This window comes from Pelodiscus sinensis, chromosome 9 (assembly GCF_049634645.1).
Source record: "Pelodiscus sinensis isolate JC-2024 chromosome 9, ASM4963464v1, whole genome shotgun sequence".
Classification (NCBI taxonomy): Eukaryota; Metazoa; Chordata; order Testudines; family Trionychidae; genus Pelodiscus; species Pelodiscus sinensis.
In genome coordinates this window covers 65,165,381-65,182,460 of record NC_134719.1, presented here as the reverse complement: position 1 = coordinate 65,182,460, position 17,080 = coordinate 65,165,381, and the positions used below count along the sequence as shown (strand labels likewise).

The following is a 17,080-nucleotide window of genomic DNA, read 5'->3' as shown; positions in this document are numbered from 1 at the left end:
GTCCAATGACTGATCATTTCAAACATGTGATCGTGGGCATTCCACCAGGAAATCGAATGCCACAAGTCTTGCTCAGCCTGTCAGAGAACACACATGTGCCAAGTGACACAAGTCAAATTTGCTTGAAGTTTAGCTTGGAAATGCCAGGTACAGGGCTTTACATGAACAGTTCCTGCACAATGCAAGGGCCAGAATAAAGTCACATACAAGCTGATGAATAATGTTATCAGAACAAATGCTGAGGAAAGCGGCTACATCTGAGTATGGCCAGGCCGGCTCGCTCTTATCCGAACACTGCCACCCAGAGCTGAAATGGCGAGTCCCAGTATCCACAGAACCAATGAACTTGCCACACCAGCGAGCTGGACTCTGCTCTGATCTCCTCTGGTGCCAGACACCGGGAATTAAAGGAGACACAATTATCTGATGAAAGCTGACACGCAAATGTGGAATGTTTGAGAACTCAACTGGGATTTGAACCAATACACACACTCGTGCAAAACAAGAATGAAAAGCCTAGAGCCACGAGCCAGCTGGCCGCTTCTGCACTGCATCCCAAACGGCGGAGCGGTAGAGCCGTTATTGCCTCACATTTAAGGCAAAGGGTAGCTAGCGGCCGAGGCCTGTCTCCAGCGCCTGAGAGTGGGAGCGCCTGCGCCCAAACCCGCCCAGGGCACTCACCGCGCTGGTGCAGGCGTCTGCCGGGGCGGGGTGCTCTCGAGCGCCCTCCTTTGAAGGAGGAATTAACTCCTCTCCAGCATCTCTGGCCGGGGTGGGCAAACGGCAGCCACAAGCCACATCCCGCCCACTGGCCCTTCTAATCTGACCTCAACCTTCCACCCGAGAGCGGGGTCGGGACCTCGCCTGCTCCAGCCGGGGCTTGCCCTGCCCGTCTCCACGCATGCAGCGGCTCTGCGCGGCTCCCGGGAACAGGGGCAGCCAGGCTGTCCCTCCCCCCCAGCACCGGCTCTGCCACTCTCATTGGTTGGGAACTGCAGCCAATGGGAGCTGTGGCCCTACGGATGGGGCAGTGTGCAGAGACGCCTGCCCTGCCTCCATCTGAGAGCCGGAGTGGGGTCAGGTCACTGATTCCAGAAGCTGCATCGGTAAGCCCCACCCGGATCCTGCACCCCTGAACTCCCCCAGCCAGCCCTGATCCCCTCCAGGACCCCAACTCCCATTCCAGAGTCTGCACCCCCAGCTGGAGCCTCATCCCCCAGCGCTCCAACCCCCTGCCCAAACCCTAATCTTCCTCCTGCCCCGAGACCCCTCTGTCCTGCCTGGAGCCCACTCCAGCACCCCAAACCCTTCACCCCCAGCCTGACTTCAGAGCCTGCTCCTCCAGCCAAAGCCCTCACCCCTAAGTTCCCCAATCCCCTGCCCCAGCTGAGAACCCCCTCCTGCCCTCTGAACCCTTTGATCCCAGCCCAGAGCACCCTCCTGAACCCTCGTTTCTGGCTCAGCCGCCGAGCCCGCACCCCCAGATGGAGCCCTCACCCCCTCCTGCAACCCAACCCCCAATGTTGTGAGTACTCGTGGCCCTCCACACCGCGATGTGGCGCTCCGGCCACCCCGAGCTGCAGCAGTGGAACGCCCTCGGCCCCTCGCTCAGCCGGGACGGTGTAACCACTCTCGTGGACGCCTGTCTGGGTGTCCCTCACTCAGATCACTCCCTGCACAGCGACTGATCAGGCAGGCGGGAGTGTGACCGATTTCCTTAAGTGCTGCACGGCTATCTGAAAACGGAAATCCCTGTGCTCGGATTCGCGCCTGTGCTCCTCCTTCCTTGGTCTGCTACCCAGCAAGACGTGGCCTCCATTTCTCACGCTCTGCAGCGGAAACCCCCAGGCCGGCCGCTGGGCAGGTCACTGTCATGGCCGGGGAGAGGGGTAAGAATCACAAGGCTGCACAACAGGGCTCCCTGCAAGCTGGGCGTGTGTGCGGCCTGCTCCAGAGAGATTCCAGGGCTGCCCGGCAGGGCGCCCGCAATAGGCTTTGTCTCTACGGGTGGTGCACATTCACTCATGCCTTGGTGCACACAAAATGTATTCCACACACGGACGGAAAAAAATTAGAGGGGACATTGCTGCCCAGCGCTGCCTAGATAACAACCAGCTCCCTGCCCAAAGCATCTTCTGTGCTGGGGATCAAGCTGGGGAGCGGGAGGAGTGAGGGGCCGATCCGCTCTGCACGTGCATGGTTGAACAGACACGCTTTGCTGTCCCCCAGCCACGGGAGGCGGCCACACTGCTGGGCAAGCCCAGGGACACGGCACGGCTCTTGGGCCACACAGCCGGGTTCCGCCTGCCCTCGTGGGGTGGGGGGGGAGTAGCCAGAACTGCCCTCCCGGGAGCTACCGAGCTTCAGCCCCTGCATTCCCGGAAGGACACAGGCTGCTCCATCCACAGCACCTACCCCGGGGCACATGGCACCTTGAGGCACAGGCCGGGCCACGGCTTTGCCCCCATGCTCCAGCCAACTGCGGGGAGGGATAAGGGGCCCCTCAGAGAGGGTGCTAGCAGCATGCACTCGGCTTCAGCCACAGCCAGCTCCCTGAGGGGCGTCCGCTGATCCCTGCACTCGGCCCAGCGCGGCGCCGCAGCAGGCGTGGGGGACTCCGCGGCCGGAGCAGGGCGCAGGAGCAGCACCCGGCCAGCCACACAGCAGCGGCCAGTGCCGAGCCCAGGTTTCTAGGCTGCCCCCAGAGGCGCACGTGGTGCCCGGCCAAAGCCACGAGGCAGGGCCCACGGGGATAACAACGGGCGAGTAGGTGGCCCCACAAACCCACCTCTCAGGCCGAGCAGTCGGCCTGCCAGAATTACCAAACTGTCCTGCGGAGTGTGACCAGGCCTGGCCCACCCCCGGGCCCCCAGGAACGCTCGGCCTACAGGGCGGAGCGACCTCCCCGCGGACACTGCCGGGTCGGGCGACAGGGCGGAGCGACCTCCCTGCGGACACTCCCGGGTCGGGCGACAGGGCGGAGCGACCTCCCCGCGGACACTGCCGGGTCGGGCGACAGGGCGGAGCGACCTCCCCGCGGACACTCCCGGGTCGGGCAACAGGGCGGAGCGACCTCCCCGCGGACACTGCCGGGTCGGCCGACAGGGCGGAGCGACCTCCCCGCGGACACTGCCGGGTCGGCCGACAGGGCGGAGCGACCTCCCTGCGGACACTCCCGGGTCGGGCGACAGGGCGGAGCGACCTCCCCGCGGACACTCCCGGGTCGGGCGACAGGGCGGAGCGACCTCCCCGCGGACACTCCCGGGTCGGCCGACAGGGCGGAGCGACCTCCCCGCGGACACTGCCGGGTCGGGCGACAGGGCGGAGCGACCTCCCCGCGGACACTCCCGGGTCGGGCGACAGGGCGGAGCGACCTCCCCGCGGACACTGCCGCGTCGGGCGACAGGGCGGAGCGACCTCCCCGCGGACACTCCCGGGTCGGGCGACAGGGCGGAGCGACCTCCCCGCGGACACTGCCGCGTCGGGCGACAGGGCGGAGCGACCTCCCCGCGGACACTGCCGGGTCGGGCGACAGGGCGGAGCGACCTCCCCGCGGACACTCCCGGGTCGGGCGACAGGGCGGAGCGACCTCCCCGCGGACACTCCCGGGTCGGGCGACAGGGCGGAGCGACCTCCCTGCGGACACTCCCGGGTCGGACGACAGGGCGGAGCGACCTCCCCGCGGACACTCCCGGGTCGGGCGACAGGGCGGAGCGACCTCCCCGCGGACACTCCCGGGTCGGCCGACAGGGCGGAGCGACCTCCCCGCGGACACTGCCGGGTCGGGCGACAGGGCGGAGCGACCTCCCCGCGGACACTCCCGGGTCGGGCAACAGGGCGGAGCGACCTCCCCGCGGACACTGCCGGGTCGGCCGACAGGGCGGAGCGACCTCCCCGCGGACACTGCCGGGTCGGCCGACAGGGCGGAGCGACCTCCCCGCGGACACTCCCGGGTCGGGCGACAGGGCGGAGCGACCTCCCCGCGGACACTCCCGGGTCGGGCGACAGGGCGGAGCGACCTCCCCGCGGACACTCCCGGGTCGGCCGACAGGGCGGAGCGACCTCCCCGCGGACACTGCCGGGTCGGGCGACAGGGCGGAGCGACCTCCCCGCGGACACTCCCGGGTCGGGCGACAGGGCGGAGCGACCTCCCCGCGGACACTGCCGCGTCGGGCGACAGGGCGGAGCGACCTCCCCGCGGACACTCCCGGGTCGGGCGACAGGGCGGAGCGACCTCCCCGCGGACACTGCCGCGTCGGGCGACAGGGCGGAGCGACCTCCCCGCGGACACTGCCGGGTCGGGCGACAGGGCGGAGCGACCTCCCCGCGGACACTCCCGGGTCGGGCGACAGGGCGGAGCGACCTCCCCGCGGACACTCCCGGGTCGGGCGACAGGGCGGAGCGACCTCCCCGCGGACACTCCCGGGTCGGACGACAGGGCGGAGCGACCTCCCCGCGGACACTCCCGGGTCGGGCGACAGGGCGGAGCGACCTCCCCGCGGACACTCCCGGGTCGGCCGACAGGGCGGAGCGACCTCCCCGCGGACACTCCCGGGTCGGACGACAGGGCGGAGCGACCTCCCCGCGGACACTCCCGGGTCGGGCGACAGGGCGGAGCGACCTCCCCGCGGACACTCCCGGGTCGGGCGACAGGGCGGAGCGACCTCCCCGCGGACACTTCCGGGTCGGGCGACAGGGCGGAGCGACCTCCCCGCGGACACTCCCGGGTCGGGCGACAGGGCGGAGCGACCTCCCCGCGGACACTCCCGGGTCGGGCGACAGGGCGGAGCGACCTCCCCGCGGACACTCCCGGGTCAGCCAACAGGGCGGAGCGACCTCCCCGCGGACACTCCTGGGTCGGGCGACAGGGCGGAGTGACCTCCCCGCGGACACTCCCGGGTCGGGCGACAGGGCGGAGCGGCTCCCCACAGACACTCCCCTCCCACCTACAAAGGCCTTGCCTCTGACTGCGTCCAGGTTTAACAGCTTCCTTTCCCATTCCTCCCCAAAGCCTCAGGGATCTCCGACTTGGCACCCTGCCACGAAACGGCTGCGGGGGGCGGAAGCCTGAGAACTCTTGCTTTGCAGCAGGGCCAGGAAGGAGGAGAAAACTGGCTTCTTGGGAGACACAAATATCTTGGCTAATTAGACTGGATGGCAGGGAAAAAGAGAAGGGACAGATAAACCCAACTAGACTCATCTCAGCTTCATAAATCTGAACACTTTTCCTCCTCGGCTCTGGGTTGTTTCCTGCCACTGGGAACCACTCACAGCAGCTTTGCTCCATGGAGATTAAATTGCCAAAAGTGCCTCCTAGGGCCTCGGGAGAGATCCATATTTCCTGTCCCCCCGGCGAACGATCAAAGCCATGGCGGGCAATCGGGAAGGCACAGCAAGGAAGCACACGAGGCTTCACTTCCGCTGGACTTCGCCAGGCCAGTGTGCCCAGAACAATGCCAGCAGCCCTCAGCCCTGGCGCCAGCGAAGCCGAGAGATCGAGAGCCTGGCGTGGGATCTCCTGAGCTGTGTGGTGCCAGAAATGGCTCGTCCAAGCCCCTGGAAAGGAGCAGGAAAGCAGAGACTGATCCAGCCTGCAGAAGTGCTGAGAGCTGCCCCTATAAACACACGCACATGGGATGCTGTACAGGGTGCTGCTTGGTGCAGAGCTCAGGCGAGAGAGATCAAGGCAGCACGGGAAGGGGGAGCTCTAGGAAGCCCAGGGAGATGACCTAGAGCACTGGGGTTACATGCATCAGCCTCTTTTTCTGCTGGGATTTGGGTTCAAAACCCGGTTCCCTTCCCCGCGGCGCTGGGATTGCATCGCACACCGCGGGGTTTGCTGGGCTGCCTCCCAGCCAGCAGGAGCTGCACCGAGGGAGCCGACTGGAGTGGCACTGGCGGGACCCTGTCGCGCAGGCCAGAGGCAATGGCCGAGACCCGCAGGGTCCCATTGCCCCCCCGTTCACACACTTCAGGGCTTCATCAGCCCTGGGAATGGAGCCAGCAATCCCCGACTGCTCCCCACCTGCACCATTCTCATGCAGATCAGAGCTGAGAAAGCAGCTTCCTCCGGGAGGTGGAGCAGGACTGTGCCTGGGGCCTCGGCCCAGCCTGTGCAGGAAGGATTTCCCCACTCCGCTTGGGCGGCCTCCCCGCGGGGTGCAGACGGTTCCCTGGTGGCAGCCCCACGCGTCCTGCTCGAGGGGATCCCAGCTTCTCTCCCTGGTCCATCTCATCCCCCACGTCAGCCACGGACACCCAGAGCCAGGGGACTCTGGAGCCTGCTCTAGAGCCTCAGGGGAGTCCCCTGGTGCCTCGAGCCGCCGGCCTGCGGAGACGGAGAAGGGAGCCCGGTGCTCGGGAGCAGCCTGCAGGCCGTGATTACAGCGCGGCGCTGCTCCCACATAAATAGCACAGCGGCAGCCCGCAGGAATACTAACGCGGCTGCACTGCACAGCCTGGCCGATGGGTGGGGCGCGGGGCCAGGAGAGCAGGAAGAGAACACACGACCCCGCTGACGCCTGGGGCATCCCCAACGGGGCCAAGAAGCCCACTTCACGTTCAGTTCCACCTAGCTCAATCGCGGGGGCCTGGCTGGCGTCAGTGTTTGCGCTCCCCAGGTTTCCCCTGCCCCAGAGGCTCAGGTGGGGGGGCCGTGCCCTGCGAGTTTCTCGGGGTACTTCCATTCTCCCTCCTGCGGCTCTGGCGCCCGGGGGCAGGGCCTCGCCAGGCTGTGCCAGCCACGCGGCCAGCAGGCGCCGTGGGCAGAGCTGCGTGAGAGCCGTCGTCACATCATAGAAGGGGAAAGTGGATGGACCCTCAGACCCCACGCGCCTGCCGCCTCTGGTGGGAGGGCAGAGGAGACCCCTCTAGAGATGGACAGAAGAGTGCACGGGGCCCAACCCCTCCTCCACCTTCTGCTGTGGGAAGAGCCTGGCCTGTTGCTTGACCCCGTCTCTGTGAGGCAAGATGGGCCCCACGGGACCTGCGTTCATTCCCAGGCCACAGGGCACCCCTGCGATTGCCCAGGCCTCCGGCAGGATGCAAGCCAGAGACCTGCCCTGCACCAATGCGCAACGGCAGTGGCGGGTTCTGGAATCCCCGGGCGAATGGAGCAGGCCTGGAGACACAAGCATCTGGACATTGCAGGCTGCTCCTGAGCGGAGTCCCAGGTTCTGCGCGTCCCTGTGCATGTGGCTGCACCATCCCCTCCAGCTCCCAATGCTCCCTCGAACGTCTGTCACTTATGTGCAGAATAAGTTTTGTTCTACGTACCCAGGCATGGGCAGATGTGCACCAGCAATAGAAACCCAGGCTGTCGGCTGTGGGCGCTCTGCTAACCAGCTGGGCGGCACTGGAAGCTCTCCTGGGCGGCCGCCCAAGCGCGCCGCTCACAGAGAACACAGATCAGAACCCCTTCCGGGTCTGGGAAAGGCTGCACTTGGAGCCAGAGACAAATGCTGCTGGCTGGGCTGATCTTTCTCCCGAGCCCCGAGAGAAATCCTGAATCCACGTGGCCTTCAGCCAGCTTCCCCACTCAATCCGAGTCAGGACAGGGGGCTGTGGGAGCAGAGAGCAAGCGGGAATGTCACTGTGCTCCGGAAAGGCAAAGCCCCCGCCCCGTCCCCGGCGGTTACACGTGGCCCCTGCTCTCGCAGCACCAAATACACGGAATGTTCTTTGGGCCCCGCTGCGCTAATCACCTAACCAGCGGGGAGCCTCACACTGACTTGGGCCCAAGCGTTCGTGGGCAGAACCCCACCTGGTCAGAGGCAGCCCGACCCCTGCAACCAGGGGCGGAAATTCTGCCCTTGTTAGTCAGTATCTGCAAGGCAGGAACCCCCGCGCCCGGATCTCTCTGGCCCAGGTGCGGTACAAACACGCGTCGCCCTGCCCCGTCTCCGCGGGACACCCGCGGCCTTCGGCCCCGTCTCCGCGGGACACCCGCGGCCTTCGGCCCCGTCTCCGCGGGACACCCGCGGCCTTCGGCCCCGTCTCCGCGGGACACCCGCGGCCTTCGGCCCCGTCTCCGCGGGACACCCGCGGCCTTCGGCCCCGTCTCCGCGGGACACCCGCGGCCTTCGGCCCCGTCTCCGCGGGACACCCGCGGCCTTCGGCCCCGTCTCCGCGGGACACCTGCTGCCTTTGGCCCTGGCGTGGCTTTGGGAACGGCCCCTCTGCGCGCGGGACGGGGGAGGATGTCTAATGGGTGATTAAGCAAGTGGGTTTAATGTGGCCCCTGTGGTGACACCCTCCTAACCCTGAGAGTATGGGCAGGGCCTCCCTCCTCCCCTATGGCCGAGCAGCTGTATAGAAAACCAATGGCCCCTTGTCTGCACCACACCACCAAGGGCCATGCTGCCAGGACAAAGGCCACCGGGCAATGTTGGCTCCCCACAGCTGGCAGCAGCAGGGCGCATGGCCCGTGGCTAACCCGGCCCGGAGAACTGCCCCTCAGCGGGGTCGCCCTGCCCACACCTGTCTGGGAAAGCGAGGACCTGGCTCCAGGAAGCCTGGCTGAAACCCTGAGTCAATACATGGAGGAGAACCCTCCAAGCCGGCCGACCACAGGAGGGTCCCAGGAACAGCTGAGCCAAGCAGCCATTCCTGAGCGGCCTGGAGCGCTGCAGAGACAGCTCACTGCACAATTCTGATTAACGAGCTGCCAGAAATATCTCAGCCAGGTCTGTGCAAGGGAACCGTGCCCAGCCAGTGCCGGGCAGAGCAGCTGCGAGCCTCTGCCTGCTGCCAGCAGCCAGGCACTCAGCTTTGAGAGCTGCCTTCCCATCTGCACCCCCCCACGCAGCTCCCCACGCCCCCGTGCTGAGCGCCAGCTGGGCCTGCAGGAGCCTGTTGCGTGGGAGGCTGGTCCGAGGGCTCCCCGGCAGCCGACAGAAGGGGCAGCGTTTTGCCTTGATTCCGCCCCTGCCTGGGCGCTCTAGCCATCTGCCCCTCCCGGACAGGGGCCGTTACCTGGGGCTTGCCTCCGGGGGAAAGGGAGCAAGCGAGCGGACCCCGCCTCTCCCCCGGCCAGCACACAAGCCTTGGGGAGCAGGCTCCTGCGGAGAGCCCGGAGTTCTGCCCTCTGAGGGCTCAGGCGGGACTCCAGCGCCTCTCGCAGGGAGGCCGCCGGCTGCAGCAAGTTGCTGGGGAGGCGGAGAGCGGTCCGGGGCCACCGGCTTGCACTGGCCGCGGGAGCCGGAGCTCGGCACTGGCCGTGCTCGGTGCCCGGTGCCGGGGCCTGGCGCCGCCTCGCCTGTGCCCGGGGGAGGAGGCTGAAGCCGGCCCGGGCTCCGGCTCTCCCCGAGCCGAGGGGCTGACGCGGACCCGCACACGCAGGGAAAGCCCGGCTGCCCCGAGCCGCCGCGCACACGGTGGGGGACCCCCCCTTCCCGGCGCTCGCTGCCCCCCGCCCCCGGCCCGGCTCGGCAGCGGCGCCCCAGCCTGCGCCGGAGGAGCCCGGCTCGGCAGCGGCGCCCCAGCCTGCGCCGGAGGAGCCCGGCTCTGCCCCGCGCCAGCCCCGCGTCTCCTACCTGGCGGGGCCGAGCCGCCCCGGGCGCTGCGCCTCGCTCCCGGCAGCCCCGCGCTGGCGCCTCCCGGGCCGGAGCCGAGCGGCTCCCCAGGCGCTGCCCGCGCCCCGCTCGCTCGCTCCGATTGGCCGCAGCGCGGGGCCGGCATCGCCGCGTCCCGCAGCCTGGGCAGGGCGCACGCGGAGCGCGGAGCCGCCGCTGCCGGGGCGGGGGCGCACGGGGGGGGGCGCTGCCGCTCGCACAGGGCGGGGGAAGGGGGCGCACGGGGGGGGCGCTGCCGCTCGCACAGGGCGGGGGAAGGGGGCGCCCCCCCGTTTCATTCCTCGCCTCCCGCCCCGCCGGTGCCCCCGCAGAACGGGGGGGGGGGGGTCACGCGCACTTGGGGCGGGGGCGCGGGGTCCGGAGCTGCGGCCGCTGCCAGGCGTGGGGCGGGCAGGGCTGGCCCCGAGCCACGTGCCCGTGGGGGGGGGGTGAAGTGGGAAGAAGGCCCCTGCCCCCAGCGGGCCGCTTGGCCTTGCGGTGAGCCGCGCCCTAGGCCAGAGCCGGGTACCCCTGGCCCGGGGGTGGGGCTCCCTCCAGACACTGCCTTGCTCGAGGGGATGCGCGCACAGGGAAGCGGGCGAGCGCGGGGAGCTGCCGGTGGAGGGAGGGGGGAGCTTGTGCCCCTGTGGAAAAGTCGAAGCGCCCTGCAGCCAGGGGAATGGTTCACTGGCGCCAGCGGCTGGGAACAGGCTCCCGACTAGACCCGTCAACATCCCACGGCACCTCCCCCCCCCCGGAGCCAGTCTGATGCCCTGGGACTGCTCCCTGGTGGGGAGAACCTGCCAGGCAGGGGCACTCGGGGTCCCCGGGGAACAGCGCAGGGGACACCGCTGCTCCCAGGCCTGGCCTAGCACTGCTGGGGTGGCAGCAGAGAACTGGCAGGCTCGGTTCCCGCCCCAGGCCCTGTGAGTGGGAGGGGGGCAGTTCCTACGCTTCCCCCCAGCAGCTCCTTTGGGGACCACGCGGCTGCTGCTGGCGCTGAGTCCCTCGTGGTTCCTTGCCCAGGGCGGCGAGGGGGCCCACGGTCCAGGAAGATGCTCTGGGCCACCCTTGCTTTAGACAGAGAGCTTTTGTTGCCTTTTCTGCAGAGGGAATCAAGGGAGCTCAGTGTTCCTGGAGGCCCCGGCATCCAGCCGAGCAGGAGGGGGGCAGGCAAGGCATCCCCTGGCACAGGAAACAGCCTCTCTCGGCCCACTCCCCTCGCTCCCGTGTCGCTGGATCCTCGGCTAGCAGCTGGTACCCTGGGCCTGCTGGATGGTCCGAACTGGTCACCTCTCTCCTACGGCTCCTGCTAACCCACAGCCCCATTCAGAGGCCCATGCTACTGCCATGCAGGGGGGCTGGCGTCAAACCCCTGTGCAGGGGGAGTGCCCCCTTCCTGCCCTCTGGGGTGCACAGCGCCCCGTCCCGGTTCGCCCACGTAACAGCCCCAGCAGGCAGTGGCATTGGGCAGGGGGTCGGCGGGGGGATGACATGGTCACTATGTGGGTCTGTCTCGCATCCAGGGGCTTTTCCACGTTACACTTCGAGTTTTCTCCCGCACCCCCGGCCGGATTGACTCGTACGCTGTGACGAGGGACGTTAAATCTCAGTTAATTGAATAGCGATTAACCTCACGAATTGTCGGTTACCCCACTGTTCTGTAGTCCCGGGGGGGGAGCCGGCAGCCAGTGCGCTCTGGCCCCCCTCCCGAGGAGCCCCTGCCACACTGCGCTGCCGCTGTATCCGAGGCAGCAGTGCAGGGGGCCAGGCGGGAGCTGGGCCGTGAGGGCAGCCAGTCTAAAACCCAGGAAAGACGTTTCGGCAGTTGTACCCTGGGGGAAATGCCCTCGCACGTCGTTACAGGCAGCAGCGCAAGTGCTCCAAGCCGGGAGGCCTGAAAGCATGGTTTGAGCTTGGCTCTGGGAGCTCATCGATCCAACCCCCTGCTTGAAGCAGGACCAGCCCTGAGCCATCCCAGCCTGCACTTGGCGCCCCCGGGGGACCCATTCCAGTGCTTCCCACCCTCCCTAATCTCCAAGGGTCTGTCTACACTAGCCCCTAGTTCGAACTAGGGTGGTAATGTAGGCAACCGGAGTTGCAAATGAAGCCCAGGATTTGAATTTCCCGGGCTTCATTTGCATAAAGCCGGGCGCCGCCATTTTTAAATGTCCACTAGTGCGGACTCCGTGCCACGCAGCTACATGCGGCACGGACTAGGTAGTTCAGACTAGGAAGCCTATTCCGAACTACCGTTACTCCTTATTTCACGAGGAGTAACGGTAGTTCGGAATAGGAAGCCTAGTCCGAACTACCTAGTTCGTGCCGCGTGTAGCCGTGCAGCATGGAGTCCGCACTAGCGGACATTTAAAAATGGCAGCGCCCGGCTTTATGCAAATGAAGCCTGGGAAATTCAAATCCCGGGCTTCATTTGCAACTCCGGTTGCCTACATTAACCACCCTAGTTCGAACTAGGGTGGTAGTGTAGACATACCCTAAGCTAGGCCTCCCCACTGCAAGGGGACACCACAGCGCCTCACCACTGCTTAGCTCTTCCTCTGCTGTCAGGGCAAAGCTGGATGTGCTAAATCCTAGGAAACACGTCCAGCGTCGTCACAGCCTGAAACGTGCCCAGTGCTGCACCGTCCAAAGCGCTCCCCTGCCCGCACAGGCACGCCACAGCGCAAGGCAGGGGACGCCAGCGGCAGCACGCACGCTGTCCACAGCCCGCGAGCAGCTCAGCTCTGCACTCTGCACGTCAGTGTCGCCCGCCCTGGCCCACCCTTCCCTCGCCCAGCGGCTCCCTAACTCTGTGGTGCACATGGCTCGACGCAGACCATTCCGCGGACCTCGCCCCTACTTACATAATGGCACCCGAGCCGTTTGCTAGCGCTGCAGCTGGGCAGAGCACTTTAATTCACCCAGTGCGAACGGAAACGTTCATTTCAACCGTTAGCCAGATTAAGCGCTTTAACTTTCTCATGTTAGTTTATCAAACTTCCTATTAAAGTAAAATATTAATTCATGCCCAATGCAAAAGGTTTCCATGTTTTCTTTGTGGCAGGGGCGAGAACCTTTTTTGGGTTGGGGGGCTGCTGACCACAGAAGAATCAGTTGGGGACCATACAAGTGAGAAGCAAAAAAATCTTTCCACCCCCTCCCCCACCCCTCACTGATGTGGCCCCGAATTGAGGGTGCCTCACTCGCCTGGCACTCCGGCCCCACCACAGGGGTGGGGATAGGGAGGACTGAGGTTCAGAGCTTTCCACAGGCCAGATTTACTCTTCTGGGGTTCCAGGGCTTGTGGATTTTGTGGATGCCCTAGGCTCTGGGGTGGTGACAAAAAGGAGGGGTTCAGTGCGTGGGACGAGGCTGCCAGCGAGTGGACAGAGGATTTGGGCAGGAGGTGGGGTGCAGGAGCAGGCTGGGGGTAGGGTGTCTGGCCAGGGGGGAGGGTGCAGAAGTGAGTGGGGGTATCCCAGTGCAAGATAGAGTGAGTTTTGCCTTTCTCTGTTCGGGCACGTCTACCCAGGAGGGCAAAAGCTGAATTAAGACATGTCCTCTGCCTTCGCCTGCCCTCACTCCTCGTGCCATGGGGGTTACCGGAGTCGGACGAAGAGGTCCTCCAGCTCGACGTTATTTGGAAGTAATGGCTTGCAGTGTAGACGCGCGTTTCGTTATTCCGAAGCAACGCGGCTGTGTCGACGCAGCCTGGGGAGCAGCCTGTTCTCTCTCTGGCTGTGGGGTTATCGCTCAGAACGAGCTGCAGCCTTTCAGCCAGCGCGTGTGCATGCAGGCTCGCTGCGCGCTGCTGTGAGCGGGGCAGGTGTAGCCGTGGGTCTCCCAGGGGGAGTCACACTGTCTCTGGGCAGGGGCTCTCTGCCATTTAGCTGGGGCCCAGATTTATGAGGCTGGACGTTTTTAGTGTCACAAAGTGGGGTTGGTGGCTCCTTTGAAAGGGGGAGAGAAGGTGAATTTGCTGAAGTGCTCGCCGGAGTTCCAAACGCTCGTTTGTTCTCACTCTCGTGCCGCTGGCTCCGGCTCCAAGGAGCACAGCACATCGGGAGACATGCTGGCCACTGGCCAAGCAGCCGCCGTGAGGAGAAGAATTATCCTCTGACCAGCTCAGCGAAGGAAAGAGGCTCCGAAGTGAGTCATCCACAGCCAGCGGCCATCACAGGCTTCCTGGGATGTGTCCTGTGGGCAAAGGGGCTGGGGATTGGACCCCCAAGCTGGGCATGTGGTGGGGCTGATGGGAATGGACCAGCTGACCTGAATGGCCACTTCCCCGTTTCTGCTATTCCCTGTGGCCCTGAGCTCTGCAAGATGAAGAAACGTGCTGTGGCCAGGCTCCGCCCCTTGGCAGGCACACGGAGCATTGCACGTGCTGCCCCATTGATCCGCCGCGGTGACACGAGGCTGACCTGGGCGCTGGCCAATTCTCTGGCTCGGCACGGGACAGGTCCCCAGGGTGCTGGAGAGAGGTTCCACCTGCAGTGGAGACAAGGCCTAAGGCAGCGCTCGCGTCCCTTTCCCTTTCAGACTAGACGTGTGAAAGGCCCAGAGTGGATTTACACCAGGAACTGCAGGCTCAGCTGTTCGGCACCGAATCTGTGCTAGGAGATCCCAGTCCTGCTTAGCTTTCCACAAACCCAGGCACTGTGTGACACCACTCAACCCCCTATTACAGACAGGGAAAACAAATCCACAGTGCTCCTGCTGGGGGCAGAGAGACAAAAGAGAGTCCCAAAATAACTGAGCGTAGGCAGGGGAAACACACACTCGGCAATTAGCAGTGTCAGGAAACAAAACCGCACTGTGCACAGCATCCTTTGGGTGCCCGGAGAGGGCACGGCAAACACACCAGGCAGGCTGCAAAGCCAAGAGAAAGGAAATTCACCCCGTGCAGGGCATCTGCACCACTTACATCCCAATTAATCTCACATCACGGGGCACCAAGGGGATGTCAATTACGCCGAATCATTGGCTGGCCCGCTTTGATAGAGCTGGGCGGTGCTACTTTGAATTCATCTGGATAACCGCCCTCTGCCTATCTCACAGCGTAGCACACAGCCACTGGGCTATTTCCCTTCCCTCGCCGCTGGAACAGGTTGGATAATAGCCACAAATAATCCATTTGTTATTTTCCCCTATCAGTCCGTGAAAAACTATCAGAGAATCCGTTTTTAGCCACACCTCTCAAATATAAATCTGCTGCTCTTCCGCACCAGTTCGCACAGCTTGTTCGGCAAAATCATTATTTGACTATCCCTAATTACAGCAGCTTTTAGTTTTGCCAACTGTCTCCAGTATTACCCACCACCAAAGCGCAGAGCTTTGTCCATTTGAAGGCCGGAGAGGACCACTGTGATGATCTCCTCTGGCCGGCCTAGCACAGGCCAGGGAACTCCACTCTGAGATCCAGGCCGGGAATGGGATGAGGTCGCGCCTGTGGGACGGGGCACTATCTGGTCAGTAAGTTCAATTAATCCCAGCGCACCAGGATAGTGAGGGGGGCCCAGAGATTCAGGCACGAATCCGAGATTTGGGTTTCAGTCTCTACTCCATCACAGGCAGCATGAGGCCTTGGGCTCGGTCCCCACTCCACCGCACCAGTCCTGGTCTAGAACAGTCACCGTCACACAAATAATAACAATTAATAAAGCAAAGCTCACCACCGTTGCCCGGGCGTGCTCAGATCCTGTGGGTTGTGCAGCTGGTGGAAGACGGGCACACCCATCCTGAGGAATCGGATGCAATGGTTTGCTTTGCTTTGCATTTTTTCTTGACTTCTTTTTACCTTAAAACAAGCTTCCCCTTGGCAAAAGGAGGAAGATGCCACAGAAGTCAGTGAACGTATTTCCTCCGTCTCACCTCAGCCAAGGGGGAAAGGACACATTTAGTTTCCAAAGCTTTCAAACTATTTTTGCCCCAAAAGAAAAACAATGGCGAAGAAAGGGGGATGGTTTTGCCAAATGCTTTGATTGGTTCAACTCACCAATTGTTTTAGTTCAGCGTATCCACCAGTACCCCTTTCCCCGCCCCCAGGGAGTGCGAGAACCCCTCGCTCCCTTGGCAAGGAGCCGAAAGCCCTGCCCACTGTGGGAAAGTGGAGATGGGAGGCAGAGGCTGGGAGCCAGAAGGACTCTCATGCAGACTGTAGAAGGGAAAGTCGCTACCAAGAATCCCCCTTTCTATTAGTTTTGCTGATGAGGCGCTAATGGCTGAGGGAGTTAATGAAATTGACAATCACTGGAAACGGACAGTAAAAGACTCATTATGCTAAAAATGGAGAGGAATGAGAATGAACAGAAGCAATAAAGTGCCCAGTGAAGTGTGTGGAGCTGCAGGGGATACTCTGGGGGCTTCCTTCCTCTCCCTTGGCAGATGGCACCGGCAATAGGAGGAACAGCAGGAGATTGGCTGCTATCTTGCCACTTGGTTTCCCAAGATATTGGCCACCGAGGGCTTTGGCTCTGAGGGTTCTGGAGTAAAAAAGCAGTATGTGCTCAGTACCCGTTAGCTGCCCACCAACCAGCTGTTTGGTGGCAGGAGGGGACAGAGCAGGGGTAGGAGATATGGAAGGATGGTGGGGCCTCCAGCTGACCTGTTGCTTCTCGCCTTCAAAGCAGCCTGCACAGCACGTGCCACAGATAAGCTGGGGAGCTGAAATCCAGAGACACTAAACCCTGTGACCTGAACAGAGACATGGGGTTTCTGGCTTATACAACACCCAGCCTCTCCACTACGCGGGGCCTTGGTGGTTCTCAGTCGGGGGTATCCAGCCGGCTACCAGGGGCTGCATAAGCCAGCTAGATGTTTGCCCAGTTTTACAGCCCTAGTGACATCAGCTCAAACGGGAGTTTTATACAGACGCTGAGTGTCCACACAGCTCTATATACTACACGCTGAAATGTCCGGACAATATTTCTCTGTCAGTTGATTTATTTCATCATTACACGGTAGCAGGAGTCAGTCAGCAATCTGTCAGTGCCAATGCGTGGTGACACGCCTGTACTGTTACGTCTGACTTTGTAAGCAAGTGGTTTTGAAGTGAGGTGAAACTCGGGGGCGCTCCAGACAAACCAGACTCCTGAAAGGGGGACAGTCGACTGGAAAGGCTGAGAGCCAGGGCCCTAGACTACACACCCTTCATGCAAATCAATCTGTTCCGCCTTGCATGCGGGTGTGACACCCCAGTGCCTTCCCCCGCCCGAGGAAGAGCCCTGACGTGCTCCGAAGCGCCTCTCTCACCACCAGAACCTGGTCCAATAAAAGCCACTATCTCCCCCAGCCCTCTCCCGATTTGCTCTCAGCCAATCGGTTCCCTTTGGGCTGTTTGCAGAGGACACGGTGTGAAGCTGCCGATGCAGGTCATCAGGGGGCGGGCGGGTGTAAATCGACTGGAGGCAGGGGAGCGACTCTGATTTGTACCAGCGGAGGGGTTGCCTTTTCTATGCGCTGTTCTTTCTCAAAACAAATCCCAAAGCGCAGGCAGGTCAGAGCGCCACAGGGAAAGGGTTTGCCCG

General features: G+C 63.7%; 1 protein-coding gene across 1 annotated transcript in view; it reads right to left on the bottom strand.

The window, feature by feature from the left end:
- TMEM121 (transmembrane protein 121) overlaps positions 1-9,719 on the bottom strand; it is a 50,702-nt gene extending 40,983 nt beyond the window's left edge. Inside the window, exon 1 of the mRNA XM_075937086.1 lies at positions 9,534-9,719. The gene's annotated coding sequence lies outside the window, so the exon portion shown is untranslated. The remainder of the gene's footprint in view (positions 1-9,533) is intronic.
- Between the last annotated feature and the right edge of the window lie 7,361 nt (positions 9,720-17,080).